The sequence below is a fragment of the Oxyura jamaicensis genome, chromosome 1, assembly GCF_011077185.1.
Source record: "Oxyura jamaicensis isolate SHBP4307 breed ruddy duck chromosome 1, BPBGC_Ojam_1.0, whole genome shotgun sequence".
NCBI lineage: Eukaryota > Metazoa > Chordata > Aves > Anseriformes > Anatidae > Oxyura > Oxyura jamaicensis.
In genome coordinates this window covers 62,567,584-62,585,580 of record NC_048893.1, presented here as the reverse complement: position 1 = coordinate 62,585,580, position 17,997 = coordinate 62,567,584, and the positions used below count along the sequence as shown (strand labels likewise).

General features: G+C 46.8%; 1 protein-coding gene across 1 annotated transcript in view; it reads left to right on the top strand.

Annotated features, from left to right (window-relative positions):
- The window catches only part of WASHC1 (WASH complex subunit 1), a 60,613-nt gene that overhangs the window by 10,023 nt on the left and 32,593 nt on the right, over positions 1–17,997 (top strand). Inside the window, exon 2 of the mRNA XM_035345313.1 lies at positions 1,818–1,941. The gene's annotated coding sequence lies outside the window, so the exon portion shown is untranslated. The remainder of the gene's footprint in view (positions 1–1,817; positions 1,942–17,997) is intronic.

The following is a 17,997-nucleotide window of genomic DNA, read 5'->3' as shown; positions in this document are numbered from 1 at the left end:
ATTTGCTTTCTGATAAGTCCTTCTTACACACTTCAAGCTACCCAAACAAATTCCTCCTCTTCCTTTGTGTTTATCCGTTTGCATCCTTTCAGATATTCTTTCCTACTCACAGCTGGTTTCTTTTGTTGTTGTTTATTTTTTGTTTGTTTGTTTTTGTTTTTGTTTTTTTTGTGTGTGTGTGTGTGTGTGTGTTTTTTTGAAGGTCCTGAGTCCTTTGACTCTTTTCCTTACAGGCCAGCTTCTTGCTCCTAATGCTGTTTGACTTGACCTGTCCCGGCCATCTCTGTGCCTAGCCTACCTCCCTGACTGCTAGAAAGGTCAAGGCTGGAAGGCCCCCTCCCCGTACACCACCACATCCATCACCGCCTGCTTTTAAAGGCAGGACTACCCCAAGGCTTTTGCAGGCAGAGGAGACCTGTGCGGACTCGGCAGTCAGAGCAGGATGCAGCTTGTCACTGCAATTCCAGCACAGCATCCCTGCCTGGCAGCAAAATGCTCTGACAAAAACGGATAGAGAGGGCTGCCTGAACAACCTTATTGGATTTTTGGGCTCAGCCTTGATTCTCGGCATTCAACAGGACATATTCATGATCAGTATGGATTTGAGATCATGTCTTTGTTTTTGATTGAAACTCAGCCTGAACTGAGAGGCTTGGAGCTTGGCTGGGGTCCTATCGTCCTTACTGCTGAAAATTCTTTGTTCCTGGCTTATTTTAGTGGATGTGCTCACCCACTACAGAAGGTCATGTTGAAACTGATGTAGTTAATTGTTTGTCATAAATTGTTAATTTGCCAAAATAAGCATCCAGTCATTGCAAAATTATTTGTGAATTTTAAATGCACTCACTGAACATTATGGACATTTAAAACAATGAGGACAACATAGGAATGCCAAAAGACTTTTTTTTTTTCTTTCTTTTTTTTTTTTTCTTTTTTCCTCCAAGAAATTGTTTGGATATCCCAGTTTCACAGATTAAGTCCTAAGGCTGGTAGGAAGAGAGGAGAAAGTCCTGCACCATCCCCAGGTACAGCCCTTCTGTTTCAGCAGTTTCTGATCAGGATGCTGACATGGACCACAACAGAACCGTGTCACATGCCACAGAGGTGGTACAAATAGTGTAGTCCACAATGTAGGACACAAATGTAGTCTATTTCTCAATGAAGAAGCATTAGCACTGGAGCATAAACCCCTTTCATGGGCTCCAGGTTATACGTGTAGCTCTTCAAAATAGAACTAAGTAAAGGACCTGATGTTATAATGCAGATACAAAATAAATTCATGTTTCTAGAGAAGAACCTTGTGAAATTAACATGGCACCTTGGCATACAGTTATTGCAATGCTGTTAATATAGGACCACCAGGAAATTTGGCCTGCAGCATAAAGGAATTGTAATAGCCTAATACGGTAAGCTTTAAAATGAAATAACTTCATCTGAATACTTAAGAGCAATAGAAAGTATCTGAAAGGTTGAAATGCAAGAGTAATAACATCACTGGAAATGTTTAATATGTATTTCACTTCTCATTCGGAAATAATGTATTTCACATAAGAATCCCAAGTTTTCACTAGATCTCCAGTTGGGTAGAAATTGGAAAATATTCTCTGAAGAAGGTGATGCCAAGTTCTACTGTGATTATAGTCCTTTGCTTTGATTACACGTATCTGCAAAACAGTGGCAGAATTATTGTTGGTCCCAAACAAACAGACAACTAACAATTTACCCTAAAGCTGTGTTTGTTTATTTTTGATTTACCAAATGCATTGATAAGTTTGTTTTGGGGTTGACTTGGGGTGAAACCAGACTTTAATTTTTAGGTTCAACAACTGCAACAAATAAACAATTATTCACACAACCCAGCCATTTGAACACCCACTTAAATTCTTAAATAGGAGCTTGCCACTGAGAGCAAAGAGTTTGGATGAACTTCTTCTCACAGAGGTGAGTCTTATTCCCACAGATTATTGATTTATTTTATTTAGTTTTTATATTTGAAAAGATGACAAATTGTTTCCAGCTTGAAACTAACTCTGCAGGAACAAGCTTTTATTAAAGGATTTTTTTAGTGCATTTTTTTTTCCACATATTACTTCATTTTCTGAAATATGCTTCTGGGAGGCAATGTCAAAAGTACAATTAAATGATGCAGGACTGATCTCTAAATGGTGGTGACAATAATTAAAATGAATTATTTCATCAAAGCTTCCTTTTTTATTTTTATTTTTTTGCTTTTGCTCCCTCCCTCTCTCCCCCTATTCTGTTTGGAACAAAAACAGACTGTCCTATAATGTCCTGCTGTCACTATTTCAACAAACATTTGTCAGTAGACTCAATATATACTAATATTTTGAGTAGGCTTTTAATGTAACATCTTTCTCTCTCTCCAGTTATATTTAACTATAATGTTTAACGTAGGGTCTTGCATCTCTTTTCATGCTTCTCCTTTTTATTAACTTTCCAGATATGTTCAGAAATCCCCTAATTTGCATCCAACAATGACTTATGTCTTGAAGCATTAAAATGTACATTTAAAAACATTGGAGCTAATGCAGGAAACTGATAAAATGCTATTACAAGTTCCCAGTTTAAATATACGTGATTTGAAAAACATTAATTTTAAGAGAGCTATTTAAAAAGAGGAAGAAATGTTCTTAAAAAATCCATTCCATTTTTTTTTTTCCTTTAGGAATTGAAAGTCCAGCAGATTAAAAAAAAAAAAAAAAGGAAAAGGAAAAAATGAAAAGGAAGGAAAAAAGAGAAAAAAGAGTCAGGTACAAAGCTGTGTGGGGAGAGTGCAGTGAATTTTCATCAGAATGATGATGAGTCTTTCAGAATGGACAAAAAAAAAAAAAAAAGTTCAATATTTTTGGAGCAAGGTCTAATATCTAGCACCCACACAGCTCTAAAGGACCTTGGTAGAGATGGTAAGAATCTAAAGAAGAAGGATGTTAACGATGGCTTGCTAACATGGTGAATCAGTAGATGTAGCTGGCTCCTTAGTTCTTGGGTTAACGTCCTCTTCAGGCGGCAGAAGAAGGGGATTAGTCAGGTCATGGCAAGTCCTAACTTTGTTATAGGAATGAAAGAGTGGCTCAGCAGCGGGATTGGGAGCCTGAGCCACTGTTCAGTAAGATTGGATTGAAAAGAGTTAGTATGGGAGATAAGTGGAGAAGGGTTGGTGCTTCAGTGCATGTGCAGCTGCTGTCTGTCTTGTATGTGTTAGCTTTAAAAACCAAGTCCTTTGGCCCTTTGTGCCTTCTAGAAGCACAGTTATGGGGATGCCTTAGAATACTTGTTGCTTTTTTCTTATGGCCATGACTGTTCTTAATATTTCTTGCGTTGTTTTTTTTTTTTATTATTTTTATTTATTTTTTCTTTTTTTTAAGGCCTGCTATGGGATGTTTGATCTCTTGCCAGGTAGCCTAGCAGGAATACTCTGTTCAGTTACGCAAGAAGCATGGGTTTGATCCCTAACTCCTGTTACCACACTCTTAGGAATACATGGTTACAAAAATAAAAGCAGTAGCCTGCAGCCATCCTGCTGTGTGCTGTGCTCTCGTCAGATCTCACATGTTCAGCAAGGTCAGCCCTGCTCAGGACTCACGTGGTTGGGGGGTGCTGTGGGAATGTGGAAAGGAACCACAAAATATAACACTGTGCATGAAATGCCTTCCTCTTCTATGCTCCACCCCAGGGATTTTCTATTCTGCCTCTTCTCTTGTATATTTTTGTTTGCCTTCTTTCTCAGATGTACCATTATTTCATAAATGTGCTTTTTTAATTTTTTCTTATTCTTTTTAAGTGAGCTAAGGCAATTACTGTGAATATGCAAACTGCCACAGCCTGAGCACTATGCACAACACTGCAGCAGCTTGCGCCCTGGAGAACCTGCAGTCTGATGGACAGCGGGGCACGGGGTGCCAGAGGGGCTTTGGCACTTAGGAAGAGTAAGTAATGTGATGCTGGCAAGTGGTGTGTCAAGCTGTGAGACTGGGCTGAGGAGGAGGAAAGTGAAGGAGAAGCAGAAGTGGATGAGGAGAGGACTATGAGGCATAACATTTTATCCCAAATCCAGCTCAGTAGGGTAAGGCCTCGTGGTTGGGGGAAGTGTGTGGGAGAAGTGTCTCCACAAATCTGAGTCAGAAGAAAACTTGTGCAGAAGGGTGAGTGGTTGCTCCCTATTTCAGCCCCCTGCAACAAGAACACCTCAGAGGGAACAGAAATACTGAATGTTATTCTTAGAGCTATAGAATCATAGAGTCATTCAGATTGGAAAAGATCTCCAAGACCATCTGCTCCAACCACCCCCCTACCACCAATGTCACCCACTAACCCATGTCCCCAAGCACCACGTCCAACCTTTCCTTGAACACCCCCAGGGACGGTGACGCCACCACCTCCCTGGGCAACCCGTCCCAATGCCTGACTGCTCTTTCTGAGAAGAAATGTTTCCTCATTCCCAGCCTGAACCTCCCCTGGCACAACTTGAGGCCATTCCCTCTAGTCCTACCACCTGTGAGAAGTGGCTGACTCTCAGCTCCATACACCTTCCTTTCAGGTAGTTGTAGAAAGCAATAAGGTCTCCCTGAAGCCAGGCTGAACCACCCCAGCTCCCTCAGCCTGTCTCCATAGGAGAAGTGCTCCAGCCCTCTGAGCAGCCTCCTGGCTGGCCTCCTCTGGACCCATTCCCACAGGTCCGTGTCCTGGTGCTGGGGGCCCCAGAGCTGGATGCAGGGCTCCAGGTGGGGCCTCACGACAGCAGAACAGAGGGGCAGAATCACCTCTTTCTCCCTGCTGGCCTCGCTGCTTTTGATGCAGCCCAACATACAGTTCTCTTTCAGGGCCGCAAGCACACATCGCTGGTTCCTGTTGAGCTTCTTGTCAGCCAACAACTCCTGGTCCTTCTTCTCAGGGCTGCTCTCAACCCATTCTCTGCCCAGCCTGTATTTGTGCTTGGGATCGCCCCAGCCCAGATGCAGGACCTTCATGCATCCTGCCTGCTCTCTAAGGCAGTACCACAAAGAAACATTAGAGTTGGGCCTGAAGCAAAACCTGAGGCCCAAACACTTCTAAACATTAGGTGAGCTCAGTCCTACACCCAACTGCATTAGCAGAACCCTTCTCAGATCCAAAAAACTGCAAAACTCCAGGGAAGCCTGGAAGAAGTTCTGATCTATTTTGTGGCCCTCCCCTGACCTTGTGCAGAAGCGACTTAGCCAGCTCTGCTTGAATGTTTGACAAGCGCCATTCAACAGACTACGAGAAATTTCCGGCATCTTCAAAATACACAGTCACAGCAGCACTCTGTATTCTGCTCACCTTCCTTTTCTACATTTTCCCTTCAGGTTCTGAGTTTTATGTTATTAAGTTTGGATGTAAAACATTATAATAAATAATAAGTAGCAATATCTCCCATCCTAAAGATATCAAAGGTGGAAAAATATTATTGTTTCCATTTTTCTAGTGAGGAAAGTGAGGCACTAATTGCTTGCCCAAGGTGACTTTGCTCAGTAAAAGATACTGCAGCAAGAGAAAGAGCAAATTAATTTAATGTTTTGAAGGTTGGATGTTATTTTTTTCTTGAGAAAAAGCACTCTGGTGGAAAAAGGCAGTTTCAGAAAAGTGAAAATGAGTTCAAATATAATGTGAAACTAAAAGGGCTGGCTCTTGCACATAAATTGGTGGCTGTGCTACGACAACAGATGAGCGATCAGTGTCTATTGCAATGAGGCTAGCCTACAGGAAATATATGCCTTTACTCAAGAGTTCTGGACGTAGTGGAAGAGCTTGAATGTTACTGTGATGGAAAAGCTAACAGACAGAATAAGCACCCTAGAGGGAGAAAACAAGTGCCCTGAGCTGCTCTGGATCAGCCCCACTGCTCACAGTGAAGACTCTGCTGGCACGGACAGCAAAGCCGAGCACGCAAAGCATCTCTGCAGCCTGCAAGAAGAGCAGTGGAAATGTCTGCTTTCACTTATTCCACAGGCCGGGGGACAAAGCAGGTCTGCACTGAGGTTGAGGGAGGGTGTGAGCTGCTGCCCAGCCACGGCAGAACAAAGTGCCTGAAAAGGCATAAGCAGGATCTCTTTGCAGGAAGCCTGACTAGTATCTCCTGCTGGTATCAACTTGGGCAACGACGCTGGGAAAGGCAAGAGGCATTTTCCAAACCAGCAGTTACTGCATTTCCTAATTGCAAAGCCCATGGGATGCTGTCATGCATGACTTGGCACACCACTAGGGGCTTCTTTTTGCACGCTGTGACTGTGTCTTACTGACTCGATGAGAAGGACCTCCGTCTAAATCTTCCCTTTCCTGGGCAGCAATGTATATGAGCATTCTTTTTGTTAGTGGAGAAAAAAAAACACTGCCCAGTTTTATTTTCATTTGCTGCAACTTACCAATGCAAAGCAGAGAAAGGGAGAGTGTGGCGGCCATAGGTGTCAGTCAGCTCCCCGAGGGCAGCACTTGCTTTGGTACAGGATCCCGTCCTCGGGAACACTGAAGATTACGCAGTGAGATGTTATGAAATGCAAACATTATTAAGGAGACAAAAAGAACTGTGTCCATTGTTCCACTGGCTGGGGACGGCATCGCTCAGCCTCCAGCAGCCAATTGTGTGGGCTGAGGTGAGCCATCAGCCAGAGACGTGTCCCCAGCCTGCCTGCACGGCTGCACTGAGCGTGGCACAAAGCTGCCGCTCTCCTGATGTGCCTCCAGATTATTTCTGTGCTGTTAACACCTACTCATTCCCAGTCAGTTAGGTCTTGTCTGCACAGCGAAGATGTTTGATATGTGACAGGGTTACACAGGAGTTCACTACGATTTACAGCACTTCACCCACTACCACAGTCTCCCTGGTGGTTTGTCCAGTCCACCGCTACCCTGCTGTCACTTCTCGTGCTGTACCCTGCTGCTCTTCTGCTCATCCATCTGTCTTCCCAGCCTAAGACTCGCTGTCTTCCCTTTGTCCAGTTCTTTTATCTCTCTTTCTGCCTCACACTGAGGGATTTTGCAAACCTGCTGTTTCTTCATCCTCAGCATAGCTGGGAGGGAGGACATGGGAAGGGGCCACGTCAGCCTGCCATCACCTCTTGCTTTCTCTTGAATTTTATAAATGTACTGAATTGGATTTTTATCTGAGCAGCCGAAAGCATTTCGAGGGCTTTCCGTCAGCAGTATATAAATAAAAATGGATCAGAATAGATTGGATTGTTCCTTCTTACATCCGCTTCCCTATTTTGTTTCTGACAGGTCCCGACACCCACACACATGCTCCTTGCTCAGACTCCACTAGATCTCCTTTTTTGTCTGAGTTTTTGGCAGGATTTTACATTCCCACTAACCTCCTTCCCTTACAGACAGTTCTCAAAGCTCTTAGCCGGGTTCTTAGCTCTTAGGCCTTGTGTCCTCACGCTCTCTGTGCTGATGGGCCTTGCCAGCCCCATCACTAAAACATCACAGGGGCAAGCACGGAGCCCTCCTGCAGGCTCTGCAAGGGGCAAGCTGCTGCCGCCGCCGGCTGCTGACTGCCTGTGGAGGTCCGTGTGCCTGACAGCGCTCCTCTGCTTCAGCCCGCGGCAAGCATTTCTGACTGCGCTTCCCCCTGCAAAGGAGTGGGACCAAGCCAGAAATCTGCACCAGGTAACTTATGTAATGGGTTTACCCTTTGTCAGGTTGAATATGCATGAGCAGTTACTGATTTCTTCAAATGTACCCACTGTTTGGAGAGGCTTGCTCATTCTTTTTTCCTTCTGCATTGTTTTTAATGCTATAAATGTTCCCTGTACACATTCAGAAACTGGTATTTGCTATTCAAATAGTGCTAAGTTTCAACTGTTTGAATAAATCTCCAAGAAGTGTTTCTCATCCTGAAGTGGGTGAGCACGCAAATACCTCCATCACGTGTAGCATATACCCCTTCAAACCGTGGCTGGAATATTTACTGATGCAGGACTGAAGGTCACTTACCATGAATATTTGTGCTGGTCGCTTGAATGTATGCAGAAGGGGGAGTATAAAAGAAACACTGGAACAGACTAGGAGAATGTATTTAAGAAAAAATAAATCTTTATTTTATACAGTCAAAGTTTAAATTGCACTACGCTAAACACGAGCACTGGAGAGAAAACAAGCAGTTGCATGAGTCAGATTCCCCCTTTGTTAGCCGTGCTTCGCAGCAGGTACGTGGAAGCAGACACGCAGCCAGGCACAGAGGCACGGCTGAGCGGGAACCAGAAGGCCCACCTGTGGGATTTCCTCTCACGCCGTGACCCTGCAGCACGCGGGCAGGGAGAGGGCTGAGAGACGAGCTACTGCCTGGCTCCTCACAGCGGGTCACAGAACCACTGTGCTGTGATGGAGGCCACTGGAGGCGAGCTATAAGGACACAGCGCTCTGACGACCTCTGAGGGGCTCTGACAGAACCCCCAGCAGGGTTTGGTGGCCGTGCTGGGGGACATGGTGAGGGGCTGAGGCGGGGTAGGGGACGCCACACCGGGCACAGGGAAGGACCCAGGGGCCCTAAACATGGCGGACGCCCCCTCAGGGGTGCCAAGAGCCTCGCGCCCCTCGCCCCACCCTCCCCGCGCGCATGCGCGCAACTCCGCCTTGGCGTCAGCCCGCAGCGGCCGAGGGAAATGTCCGGAGCCGGGCGGAAGTGACGCGCAGGTAGGGGCGGAAGCGGGGCAGTGTCGCCGGGGTGTGGCCGGCTGGCGGCAGGTGAGGGGCGCGCGGAGCGGCGCCGCCGGGCCGCGGGGGGCGGGGCCGGGCCGGGCCGGGCCCTTCCCCACCCCCACCCCGCGGCGGTGACCGTTAACAGCCGCCCGTTAAGGGCGGGGGGGCGGTGACGAGGGGGTGTTCGTGACAGGAGTTGGGCTCGGTAGTTCCGAGCTGAGCTGTGGTGCGGGCTGGGAACCCTCGGTGGGGCCTGGCAGGGGGAAGTGGCACGTTGGCAGCCGTGTCAGGGGCTCCTGGGCTCAGCACGCAGCTCCTGGGCTCCTGTCCTCGGGGCCGAGCTGCCCCGGAGGGACACAGCTAGGCGCCGTGGCCTGCAAGGAGAAGAGAACAGGAGGAAAAGTCATCCGAGGTGGAGAGTTGGAGGGCTCTGGGATGTGGGTTAAGCAATTCTTGCTCAGAAAGTTAGCTAATGGCTTGTGGCGGAGTTGTGGGGGTTTCTGCCTCATTCCGAGTACCAAATGTTTACGCTATTAGCTAGTTCAACAAACGCCACAGACTACAGAACATGAGGCTTCCAGCCCAACAGGGCATCAACGCAGTTTGCTGTCTGGAGTACTGCCAAATCTGTTTAACTACATGTGGCCTTTAAATTGCATAAGGGCAGCGTTCCCCACTCTCAACCCGGTAGCTGTGGTGATGTAATTATTTGTTAAATAAAACCGTGTTGTCACTGCTTGCAAGCAAACCCAAATGCTGCTGTGATAAATGCGTTTACTGTATTAATTTTTCTATGTTCAAAATAAAGAGTGAGTCAGCCAGCAGTAAAAAGACCACGGGGCAGTTAGGTCAAGCTGCGCATACACAGGAAGGCTGCTGATGGACGCAAGGAACATTGTGAATCCACATCCAGCACTGATGAGCGTTGTTGGCATTTATTTTAGTACTGAACAGAAGCCCCAGTGTGATGGGGTTTTCCCGGTTTTTTATGGTGTGGTTTAAATGTGGAGTGGTTGGGCAGCACCTGCATTTTCCTGGAGGCTTCTCACCCCAGGGGAGAGGAGGCTAATTCTTGACCTTGCTCACTTCCAGTCTAGCTTCCAACAAGGAGCGTGGGATAGTGCCAGCTGTGGCAGTGGCATTTCACGTGGTTCAGGCAAATGTCAGTGAGGAGTTGGCCGGAGATGACCTATTTATTTCAGTTGGGCCGCGCAGTGGGTGTTGCTGGTGGTGTTTTGCAGACCGTATTGACCTATCCAGGAACAGATGAGGTAGAAGCTAGAACTGTCCCTATTCCGTGCCAGTTCTCTGAAGAAGGGAGACCTCCTCGAGTAGTGAAAAGAAAGGGAGTGGATGGTGCTGCTCTTGCCAGGGGCTTGCAAGGGCTAGAGGCAAGCTGACTTTGGCAAGTCCTTGTAGAGGTTTTCTGCGCTTTTGCCTGTCCTGGGAGTCAGAGGTGCTCCAGTCAGCTGTCCACTAGGCTTCCTTTTAGGAAGGTTGGCAGGGGGCTGACAAGCTCTCCTGGTATTTAATGAAGTCTGTCTTGTCTGAGCAGCAAAGCTGGGATGTAGAAGCTGCCCAATACACCTCTTTATTCCTGAAACGCTTTGGTTGGGGGAAATCACCATGCCTCCAGAGCCCTCAGGCAGAAAAACGCCTGAAGCATTCCCAGAGCAGCACAGCCTGTTCTACTCCTGTGTCCTTCTTCTATCACTCTGGATATCTAAACTGAGTTTTCAATCTTCATTCCTTCAGATAAAAAGTGCTGTTCTTTTCTCTCAATTCTGAAGTTCGTTGGCAGGAAAACCGACAGCAGATAATCTCTGGGAATTACTCTGCAGCATGGCTTCTGGCTTTTGGTAATACCAGGTAACTGTAGTCAATGCATGCTCAGCCTGAGTGGTGGAACAGAAGGGTAGAAATTGAGGGCTGGGGTGAAACAGTACTGAGATAAGCCTGGAAGCAAAGCAGGTTATTATTATTATTATTATTATTGAGATTAAAGATAGTGTGCAGAGGAAGAGGAAGATTATGTCTGAAATTGTGATCTGTGGTGTGTGAGCTTGAAGAGAATCATTTTTATCACTCAAAAAGCAATTTCTGCAACTAATCAGCTCTGCTCGGACCCCTTCACAAGATAACCTTTGCCAGAAAATAGTCCATCCAGCAGTTTGTTTAGCGGGTTATTGATTTTCCAGGTGGTTCTTTTGACCCAGCTTTTTGTCAGCTCTGGTCATCCAGGCCACCTTGTAGGGATATTCCTTCTAGCAAACGAAACCAAGCTTGATTCCTTTCAGTGAGTGAGTGAGTTCCCCTCCTGCCATCTCACAGAAATGCAAGTATTCCCTTTGCTTCTGGATGTATAAACCAGGCCGGAACTGGTGTACTGAGTTTGCTTTGATTGGCAGTTGCCTGCATTAAATATCTCAGGATTTGTGCTAACAGAGTGCGTATGGGGTCTGAGTGCTGTAAAACTCCAGAATGTTGGGCACTGAAAGTGAAGGTGGGGAAAAAATAATAATAATAATAACATTGCTGGATAGGGCTTGAGGGAGCAAGATATGGTGGTAGTGGTTAGGGCTGCAGCGAAGGTCTCTCTGCAGGAGACTGAAGCTGATTTTTGCAACAGAGAATTAGAGGGAAAATTAACAGGAAAGTGCAGTGGTTTTGGAATTACGTACTTGTTGCTGTGGTCTGATAGTAAAATGGAGTAGCTCTTCGTTTTTCTGAACCAAATTTTCTACAGGAAGCTCTACAGCAGTGCTTTAGCTAGCCTGCTTGTGGAACACTCCAATATTTTAGAGACCTTACTGCAGGGAAATGGCCCTCAAAGGGACTTTTGGCACAGCCAGCAGTTTAGGAATACGAAAACAAAGTGCTCCCTTTTAGGAAACTGAATGAAGAGATGCATCAGGATGCCTGGGCTGGGACTCTCAGCCTTTGTTTAAATGTCTGCGTTGTAGGTGTAGCTAAGCTAGCTGCTTAGCCTTGTTTTATAAAAGGGAGAGAAAGAGAAGGCAGGCAATTAGAGAGCACGGTCCTTCTTGACAATTTTAGGTGGCTGCCTTAGAATAAGAGCAATTGTTCATTAGAGCACCTGATTTTCTCCATTAATGATGAGAGGCATGGATGACAAGAGCGGAGCGGGTTATCTGATGAGCTGTAGGTATCAACGTCTGTCCGTCCAAATGAGCTGTATGAATCTAGCTGAAGGAAGCTGTTTTCAGCCTCAGCGTAGAGGACAGGACTTTCTCAGCGAGCTGCCGCCAGCTCGGTGCTTCAGTGAGGTGCTGCAGTGAGGACCGCTGCCTGCGCTTCTCAGAGCAGAGCTCTGCACTGGGAGGAGAGGTTATTGTGAAGGCACCAGTGGCTCAGAGGCCATCTTAGCGTGTGGAGCTTAGAGGATTGAAGTGCCCCTCTGAATTCTTCAAGTCCCTACTGTTCAGGTTCTATTTACAAAATATTCCTGTATAATAACATTTCTGCCTTCTGGAGAGTTAATATCATTTGATTTTATTTTATCCAACTTTAAATGTCAAGTATTTTGCCATTCGCCCAGGAGTTGCCATACGCTATTATAAAGCTGGACTCTGAGATCTCAAATCTTGACTCTTTCTCATTATGCTGAGTGGAATAGGGCAGAGGAGCGTGTAGGAAAACAGGAAATGTAAGTGTCTCTGAGTAGTTTTTAGGGGAGGAGGGTGTCTCCCTTTGAGAATGATCACCGAGCCTGCTAATGGATTGGTTCAGGCCTATGGTTGTCCAGTCCAAGAGATGATGCTGCTGGTGGGAAACCAAATCCTCCAGTTTATGTGTGTTTAGTTACTCGTCGGTAATGTCTTTACTTTAACGTCACATTGCTCCAAGATCTCAACTGTCTTCTGTAGCTGCAATAGCTACTGTTACTTTCAAATCAAAATTTCTGAGCCAAAGATATTAATGGGCTTTGGCTTTTTGAGAAAGGAAGCCTTAAGTATTGGGCTCTCACTGCCCTGCGTAGGTTTTTGACAGGCCGGTGCTTTTGCTTTGATAGTCCTGAGCGATCAGGAAGGATCACAGACAGATAGCCCTGTATTCCAGGAGGAGCAGAGTAGGACAAACAGAAGTACCCACTGGTGTTTGTTGGTCTTTGACACAGCCCGTGGCCCTGGGAGACATTTTCCTGTCAGGCACCCAGTTCACAGAAAACGTGTTAGCAAGCTGCTCTTCTGTTCCAAAGCAGCCTATTTGTTGTGTTCTGCCTCTGGAAAGTATACAGCTTTGATTTTGGGATGCAAACTTCATTCCAGAGGCTCCCTTGCTGTTTGCAGAAGTATCTTCGTAGCGTTACCTTTATACCTTTTCTAGTAACATGTCAGTAGGCTGAGCAAAGCGTATGCTTCACACTGAATGGATCCTGGGTAGCTGTTGTACAGGTCCCAGGGTATGTTGGGCTGGAGTAAGCAGTTAGCAGCGGTATTCAGCTAACAAAAAGGCACCTAGGACTGTAGCTGGCATTCAGGCTCAACATGATGTTCTCGTGGTGCCTGGATGTGCAAGGTACCACGTATGTACCAATGACTCCACACCACGTGGATGTGGAGAACTGTGTGGCTTTTATCACTGGGCCTGGTGGTTAGCAGTGGCTTTGTACCAGTGTGGCAGAAAAAGCTTTTCCTTTTCCCACAGCTGCTGCTAGGACAGATGAGGTGAGATTGCTTCAGTGACGGAACCCACTACTGCCAGTTCCTAGCAGAATAGTGGCCCACAAGGCCAGGCTGGAAGTGGGAGGTTGATGATCCTGGGTACGTATCCATGGTGGTTTTACTCAGGTAGGTGGCTGAGCTCCACCACAACCACTCTCTCACCCCCCTCCTCAAAGAGGAACGGGGAGAAAATAGAATGAAAGGGGCTCAGGGATTGAGATAAAGACGAGGAAATTGCACAGTAATTATCATGACGGGCAAAACAGACTCAGCATAGGGAGATAGTAAGATTTATTGCCTATTACTAACGAGCTAGAGAAGCGAGAAACAAAGGAAAGGAACCAAATGCACCTTCCCCCCCATCCACCCTCTTCCACCTCCTTCCCCCGAGCGGCGTGGGGGAATGGGGGTTATGGTCAGTCTATAGCGCTTCTTCGCTGCCGCTCCTTCTCGGTCACTCTCGTCCCCTGTGCTGTGGGGTCCCTCCCACGGGATGCAGTCCTTGCTGAACTGATCTGGCGTGGGCTGCCCACAGGCAGCAGCTCTTCAAGAACTGCTCCAGATATGGGTCCGTACCACAGGGTCCATCCCTCGGGAGCAAACTGCTCCAACCTGGGTCCCCCACGGGCAGCAGCTCCTGCCAGCTCACCTGCTCCTGCATAGGCTCCTCTCCACGGGCTGCAGGTCTGGCCTGGAATCTGCTCTGGCAGGGGTCTTCCACAGGCTGCAGTCTCCGTTGGTGCAGGTCCACCTGCTCCACTGGGGGCTCCTCCACAGGCTGCAGCGTGGAACCCTGCTCCACCGTGGTACTCCATGGGCTGCAGGGGGACAGCCTGCTTCACCATGGGCCTCACCACAGGCCACAGGGGACTTCTGCTCCAGCACCTGGAGCACCTCTCCCCCTCCTTCTCCACTGACCTTGGCGCCTGCAAGGCTGTTCCTCACTCCTCTCACTCTCCCAGCTGCTGTGTGGCACAGTGTTTTTTTCCCTGTCTTAAATATGCTCTCACAGAGGCGCAAACAACATCACTTATTGGCTCAGCTCTGGTTGGCAGTGGGGCCCTTACCTAACATGGGGCAGCTTCTAGATCCTTCTCACAGAAGCCACCCCTATGGCCCCCTGCTACCAAAACCTTGCCACGTTAACCCACTACAGTATCTCACCCTCTGAACCTGGAGCACTGGAGTAGATGTGGCTTTTACCCCTAAGTTAACTTTGTCATGCAGATTTGGCCATGATGTCTTCATTTCCTTTCAGCAGGAGGGAGAGTGAGAGTTTCTAAAGCTCCTCAGTTTCTAGCACCACTTGCCAGTCTTTGTGGCTGGGGAGCTCCAGCTGCCCACTTTAATTCACTGATTGAGCGTGAGCAGGGTGGGCACAGCAGGAACTGAGAGCTCTCTTGCTCCAGAAATGGCACTGGGAAGTAAATTCTAACGGGCACCAAGCCCGTAAAGATGGAGAAGCCCCACTCTTCATAGCTTTGTCTGAAATAGCGACTGGAGGTCCTGAAAGCCAAAACAGTCATGTCTGCAGTGGAGTTTGGGGATGCTACTATGAGAGATGTCTAGTAACATGAGCGCCCTGGTGGAGTACAGCCTGCTACGGGGCCTAATTATGGTCTTATTAATGCCTTCTTTCATCACAGCCTTCCAGCCTTCAGATGGTGATTAGACCTATTTTTAGGGGCAGAGTTCCTTAATATTCAGCACAGTGCACCTCTCACCAATCAAATCAGTACCATCTGCATCTTTGATTGCTGCTTAATAACACTGTAGAACATGTTTAATTAAAAAATATAAATAGACTTTTCATCCTTTTAACTTAACAAAGTGCTTCTCTCCTCCTCCCTTCCCTGCTGTTCCAAACCTTCCCCCCTCAAAAAAAAAAATAAGTAATGTTGACTTAACACAGGGACTGTGGTGAAACTCTCACCTCACTCCTGGAAATACCTCCTGCTCTCCTACTCAGGACCACTCAGTTATCTGCCCTCCGCTGTGCTGGAGGACTAGATTTCACGTCCTCCAGTTAATGCCACCACAGGGCAGAACGGTCACTTGCTGCTCAGTAAAAAGGGCTTGCTCCGAGGCTCTTGTGCTGCGCTGACACCAGAGCGTAGGCAACTTGCAGCTTTCATTTCAGCTGTGTGTCTGCGTCTGTGAGTGTGGTACACACATCTCCTTATGCTGCCCATACGCTCAGGGGAGCATATGCAATGACATGTTTTGCTTTTCTAGCATTATAAGATTTTTGTTCTAACACAGTTCCATGGTTTTACAGCAGGTAAAATAACAGGAATGTGCTTTATCTGCAGAGGGGAAGGTGATCCAATTCTCTTTTTTATTTATTTTTTTCCTTTGGAGGAGTTCATTATGATACATTTTTTTAGGGTGGCAAGCTGCTGTTACAGCCAAGGTGTAGCTTGAATATACCAGCAGATTTGTTCATGATTTGAAATTCTATGGGAAGCCTGTACAGAAAGCAGAAAATGAGGATGATGTAGTAGTATAAGTACACTGCAGTACTACAGTCTGCCACAGTGTAAGACATCAGTAGTAGAAGTTCGTGATGAGACGTGCAGCAGACACTACTGCTGATTAGAGCTTTGTGAGCACTGAAATCGGCGTGGGGTATTGAGAGCCATGAGTTGATGTGCACTGGATTAGAGCAGACGAAGGTAAGAATAACCGAGGTCTGTTGTCAGCCAGGATGGGACAACGTTTGTCCAGGTACACTTGATTCAAAGCACTACGTGTAAGACATTAATGTCAGTGAGTAACTGGGGACAACATCTCACCCTGAACCAAGTTATGGGCGTGACTTTCCTCTGTGAGAAGAAACTGATTGTGATAAGCTCTGCCCAAAGCCTGTCTCTATTCCATCTTCTGGGTGTTTAATCTTAGACCAAGTCCCAAATAAACTACGGGTTATTCCCAGTGTGGAACCATCCTGGTGGTGGTGCAGCAGCATGTGGTGGAGGTGTGCTGACTTGTGTTTTACAGCGTACTGCTGGTCTCTGTGTCCTTGCAGGCGGTCATTGATCTTTTATTAGCGCCCTACAAAGGAGAGGCATAGGGCTGGAGAGAGCCTCTCAGTTCTTCTCGGAGCTGCAACTGCACACAGGAATTAAAGGCCGTTAGTTCGTGCTGCCTTCCCAGTGCAGTGACAGAAGCAGCAGCACAGTAGTTGCTGAAACAGCTCTTTTATCTTTGAAGAACACACACTGATTTTTTAGTGTTTTTTTTTTTTTCAGAGTATTTAAGTGCTATTCTTCCCCTGACCCCTCGGAGCACGTTAAGGAAGCAAGTATTGTTGGTGGCTTGCTTTTATTCTCTCTTTATTTTCACTGCTAAGTATGCATCTGGTAAGTGCTTGTATGTAGCTTTACAGTCGCTGCCTGTGTTGAGGGGAGCCGAATTATTAATACTTGCCTCTGTTTATATTCCCTCGAAAAAATAAGGTTTTATAAGGTTGTGAGAGTTTTTGTTTGTTTGCAGATAATCATGTCAGAGAATGGTCCTCCACAGAGTATTACTTTCTGAAGAACTTGGAGGAGTTTTCTTTCTTTTACAGGCTCTGTCTGCTCCGTAACAAAATATCTTGGGCTTAGCCACAACATAAGGAGTTTTATTCTTAGGTCCAGGGGGAAGTAATGCAAGAGGTTAGCAAAGGAGGGGGAGTGTTTCTGTGCTTAGAGCAGTGAATTGTATGCTTCCTTCTCTGGCTTCAGAGAGCTGCAAATCTGTGTAGCCATCGGAGGATTAGATTTGGCTGTGGTGGTTGAACAGCATGACCGGTTGCTGATACCTGGAATGCGCAGCCCTTACCTATGCTGGTGTAAGTTTTCTTGGAGAGGTGAGACAATCTGTGGGAGAATGATGTTGTGTTTCCCTTTGCTAGTGTGAACGTTGGAACCAAGACGGAGAGACCAGCTTTGAGCACAGAGGGCGGCCAGCAGCCCTGACAAGCTTTATCCCGGCTTACTTGAGGTTAAAGGCGCAGACAGCTTAAGGCAGAAGTGCAAATGTGAGCAATCCCTAGCTCTAGTCAGAACTTCCAAATCGGGAGCGCGTAAGCAGATGGTGCAGTGAGAAAACAACCTTTTTCTCTTCCTTTGCAACTTAATAAGGCAAATGAGGTTATTATATAACACCAGAACACATTTGTCTTGATCATGAAGCTTGACATAGGAAAAATAATTGAATAAGAAGTGGCTAGAGCCCCAAGATACTGCGGCTCTTCTCCGGAGCCTCTTTGATCACAGAAAAAGAAGTGCCTTCTTGCTGTTTGTTGTGCTTTGTGTGACCCACAGGTGGTCGTACCACTAACGATTAAATCTCCCGGGTGATCTGACATCTGCTTTTCTGAACCATGCTCACTTTGGGGTTTTATGTGCCCATTTCTGACTATAGCATCAGGGTTTCATGTTGTTCTGCCTTCCTAATTCCAGGATGCAGTGCTTTGTGCAAACACACACTAGCTCCCTCTTTAAGATTCTGGAGTGATACCGAAACCAGCTTTGGAAGATGCTTCCAGGTGTAAGATATGGTGTGTATGTTAAGCGAAGGCTTGGCTTATCCGTTGGGCAGGGTGGGAAGCTGAGCTATTTCTAATCTGCAGCACTTTGTTTTTATGTAA